Here is a 5,131-nt window from a genome sequence, read left to right as displayed (position 1 = left end):
TCAGGAAACAACAGGTGCTGGAGAGGATGTGGAGAAATAGGAACACTTTTACACTGTTGGTGGGGTTGTAAACAATAGTTTAACCATTGTGGAAAATAGTGTGGCTATTCCTCAAGGATCTAGAACTGGAAACACCATTTGACCCGGTCATCTCATTACTGGGTATATACCCAAATGATTATAAATCATGCTGCTATAAAGACACATGCACATGTATGTTTATTGAGGCACTATTCACAATAGCAAAGACTTGGAACCAAACCAAATGCCCATCAAAGATAGACTGGATTAAGAAAATGTGGCACGTATACACCATGGAATACTATGCAGCCATAAAAATGGATGAGTTTGTGTCCTTTGTAGGGGCATGGATGATGCTGGAAACCATCATTCTCAGCAAAGTATCACAAGGACAAAAAACTAAACACAGCATGTTCTCACTCATAGGTGGAAATTGAACAATGAGAACATTTGCACCCAACAAGAGGAACATCACACACCAGGGCTTGTCATGGGGTGGGGGGAAAAGGGAGGGATAGCATTACAAGATATACCTAATGTAAATGACGAGTTAATGAGTGCAGCACACCAATATGGCACATGTATACATATGTAACAAGCCTGCACGTTGTGCACATGTACCCTAGAACTTAAAGTATAATATATAAAGAATTCTGTATATGATTAAGTTGGCTATAATTTGAAGGACATTATTAAGATCTTTCTATGATTGATCTTCTATATTATAACAGGATTTTCTTAAGGTATTGATTTGCTCTTAATGAGCTTACAAGAATATTTTTATTTTTAATACTACAACCTGTTTATTTTGAAAATTTCTCAGGTTCATATCTTAAAGTTCAATACCGCATGTTCTCACTTAGAAGTGGGAGCTGAATGATAATACATGGACACGTGATGGGGAGCAATACACACTGGGGCCTGTTGGAGGGTGGTGGGGGGAGGAGGGAGAGCATCTGGAAGAATAGCTAATGAATGCTGGGCTTAAAACCTAGGTGACGTGATGACCTGTGAAGTTAATCAACATGGCACATATTTGCCTATGTAACAAACCTGCACATTCTGTACCTGTGCCCCTGAACTTAAAATAAAAGTTGGAAAAAAAAATTACTGCATTCTGTTTCCCAGGAACTTCCATTCCTAGGGGAAGGGGGAGAGTATCACATTAAGGGAATATCCCATGGGAGAAAAGAATCTGAATTGCAGGCCTTGAGTCCCATCTCTTAGCTAGTGGTAAGTTTCTTATAGCAAAGACACAATTGCAGTGCTGGGTGCAGTAGGGAAAGCCTGAATCTCTACCCTAACAGGCAAGCAGCCTTTGTAATCATGAAGGATCTTGAATAAAGGGTCCTTGTTCCCCCCAGTACACCACTCCGGAAACAGCTAGGGCTTCTCCCATGGGAATGCAGGCATGAATGCACCTATAGACAACCTTCCTGGAAGAATTCAGGGTGACTGCAGCCTCATAAGCAGAGTACTTCCAAGATTCAGGCCTGCACAAAAGGCAGTCACAATTCCTCCCTACTTGGAAGATCAATATTCCTACAGGTGAAAAGAGGTGCCTGCCTGATCTGAAGAGTTGGAACACTGAGACAGGAGTGAGGCTGTGAGATATATTGTTTTCCTGCTTGGTCTGGCATGAGATCTGAGGTAGCTCCCATCCTTTACCTTCATAAAAACCCTAGCACATCTAACTGAGAGCCCCACCAACCACCTTCATCAAGGCTGGGACCTCTGCCAACCATTGTGTGTTGCATCTACCCACCTGCCTTAGCTACAACCAGTGCCTACCCAGAGATACCTCCCCTATTGACCTGAAGCCTGGAATTAACAACTCAGTAAATAAAATACTGGGGAAATAAATAAATAAATAAATAAATAAATAAATAAATAAATAAATAAATAAACTGTACACTATGAGAGAATGGTGGAAGTTTCAAGAGATTCCTCTCATTCTAACCCCATAGGAGACAGTGGACTTGCCCACACACCAAGTATGGAACTACTACACCTAGCATCTGGGAAAGCCAGTGCACAAAGACTCTCTGTAACGAAGGAACTTATGCCTTCACCCCTAAAAGCATGAAGAATCAAATTAGGCTAAAATAAACTAATAAACATTAAAGTCAAATCCTTAAGAGGGGGAAAAATAAACGAAAAAAAAAAAACAGAAAAAAATCCATGGATCAATTAATGATAAATTCAAGAAAAAAATTGAAGAAATAGTCTACACAAATGAGAAGGAACCAGAAAAGTAATTCTGGTAATATGACAAAACAGCTTCTATAACATCCCCCAAAAGATCACGCTAGCTTCCTAGCAATGGATCCAAATCAAGAAGAAATCTCTGAAATACCAGATAAACAATTCAGTTGACTGGGGGCGGGGGGGCGGAGCAAGATGGCCGAATAGGAACAGCTCCAGTCTCCAGCTCCCAGCGAGAGCAACACAGAAGACAGGTCATTTCTGCATTTTCAACTGAGGTACTGGGTACATCTCACTAGGGAGTGCCGGACAATCGGTGCTGGTCAGCTGCTGCAGCCGAACCAGCGAGAGCTGAAGTAGGGCGAGGCATCACCTCACCTGGGAAGCACAAGGGGGAAAGGAATCCCTTTTCCTAGCCAGGGGAACTGAGACACACAACACCTGGAAAATCGGGTAACTCCCACCCCAATACTGTGCTTTACCAAGGGTCTTAGCAAATGGGCACACCAGGAGATTATATCTCACACCTGGCCAGGAGGGTCACATGCCCACGGAGCCTCCCTCATTGCTAGCACAGCAGTCTGCAATCTAACGGCAAGGCAGCAGCGAGACTGGGGGAGGGGTGCCCACCATTGCTGAGGCTTAAATAGGTAAACAAAGCCGCTAGGAAGCTCGAACTGGGTGGAGCTCACAGCAGCTCAAAGAGGCTTGCCTGTCTCTGTAGAATCCACCTCTGGGGACAGGGCACAGCTAAACAAAACAACAACAACAACAACAAAAAAAAACAGCACAAACCTCTGCAGATGCAAACGACTCTGTCTGACAGCTTTGAAGAGAGCAGTGGATCTCCCAACACGGAGGTTGAGATCTGAGAAGGGACAGACTGCCTGGTCAAGTGGGTCCCTGATCCCTGAGTAGTCTAACTGGGAGACATCCCCCACTAGGGGCAGACTGACACCCCACACCTCACAGGGTGGAGTATGCCCCTGTGAGGAAGCTTCCAAAGCAAGAATCAGACAGGTACACTCGCCGTTCAGCAATATTCTCTCTTGTGCAGTCTCTGCTGCTGACACCCAGGCAAACAGGATCTGGAGTGGACCTCAAGCAATCTCCAGTAGACCTACAGCTGTAGGTCCTGACTGTTAGAAGGAAAACTCACAAACAGGAAGGACACTCACACAAAAACCCCATCAATACATCACCATCATCAAAGACCAGAGGCAGATAAAACCACAAAGATGGGAAAAAAGCAGGGCAGAAAAGCTGGAAATTCAAAAAATAAGAGCACATCTCCCCATCCAAAGGAACGCAGCTCATTGCCAGCAATGGATCAACGCTGGGCAAAGAATGACTGACGAGATGAGAGAAGAAGGCTTCAGTTCATCAAACCTCTCAGAGCTAAAGGAGGAATTACGTACCCAGCGCAAAGAAACTAAAAATATTGAAAAAAGAGTAGAAGAATTGACAGCTAGAGTAATAATTAATGACACGAGAAATACATGACAAATGCACAAGCTTCAGTAACCAACTCGATAAACTGGAAGAAAGAGTATCAGCGATTGAGGATCAAATGAATGAAATGAAGTGAGAAGAGAAACCTAAAGAAAAAAGAAGAAAAAGAAATGAACAAAGCCTGCAAGGAGTATGGGATTATGTAAAAAGACCAAATCTACGTCTGATTGGGGTGCCTGAAAGTCAGGGAGAAAATGGAACCAAGTTGGAAAACACTCTTCAGGATATCATCCAGGAGAACTTCCCCAACCTAGTAGGGCAGGTCAACATTCAAATTCAGGAAATACAGAGAACGAGACAAAGATACTCCTCCAGAAGAGCAACTCCAAGACACATAATTGCCAGATTCACCAAAGTTGAAATGAAGGAAAAAATCTTAAGGGCAGCCACAGAGAAAGGTCGGGTTACCCACAAAGGGAAGCCCATCAGACTAACAGCAGATCTCTCGGCAGAAACTCTACAAGCCAGAAGAGAGTGGGGGCCAATATTCAACATTCTTAAAAGAAAAGAATTTTAAACCCAGAATTTCATATCCAGCCAAACTAAGTTTCATAAGTGAAGGAGAAATAAAATCCTTTACAGATAAGCATATGCTTAGTGATTTTGTCACCACTACGCCTGCCTTACAAGAGACCCTGAAGGAAGCACTAAACATGAAAAGGAACAACCGGTACCAGCCATTGCAAAAACATGACAAAATGTAAAGATCTTCGAGGCTAGGAAGAAACTGCATCATCTATCGAGTAAAATAACCAGATAATGTCATAATGGCAGGATCAAGCTCACACATAACAATATTAACCGTAAATGTAAATGGACTAAATGGTCCAATTAAAAGACACAGACTGGCAAACTGGATAAAGATTCAAGAACCATCAGTCTGCTGTATCCCTGCATGAGAGACCCATCTCACATGCAGAGACATAAATAGGCTCAAAATAAAGGGATGGAGGAAGATCTACCAAGCAAATGGAGAACCAAAAAAAGCAGGGGTTGCAATCCTAGTCTCTGATAAAACAGACTTTAACCATCAAACATCAAAAGAGACAAAGAAAGCAATTACATAATGGTAAAGGGATCAGTTCAACAGGAAGAATTAACTATCCTATATATATATGCACTCAATACAGGAGCACCCAGACTTATAAAGCAAGTTCTTAGAGACTTACAAAGAGACTTAGACTCCCATACAATAATAAGGGGAGATTTCAACATCCCACTGTCAACATTAGACAGATCAACGAGACAGAAAGTTAACAAGGATATCCAGGAATTTAACTCATCTCTGCAGCATGCAGACCTAATAGACATCTACAGAACTCTCCACCTTAAATCAACAGAATATACATTCTTCTCAGCACCACATCACACTTATTCCAAAATTGACCACATA

This window comes from Colobus angolensis, unplaced genomic scaffold (assembly GCF_000951035.1).
Source record: "Colobus angolensis palliatus isolate OR3802 unplaced genomic scaffold, Cang.pa_1.0 Scaffold264, whole genome shotgun sequence".
Taxonomy (NCBI): Eukaryota; Metazoa; Chordata; class Mammalia; order Primates; family Cercopithecidae; genus Colobus; species Colobus angolensis.
The sequence above is the reverse complement of the archived record's forward strand: the minus strand, read 5'-3'. Positions refer to the sequence as shown.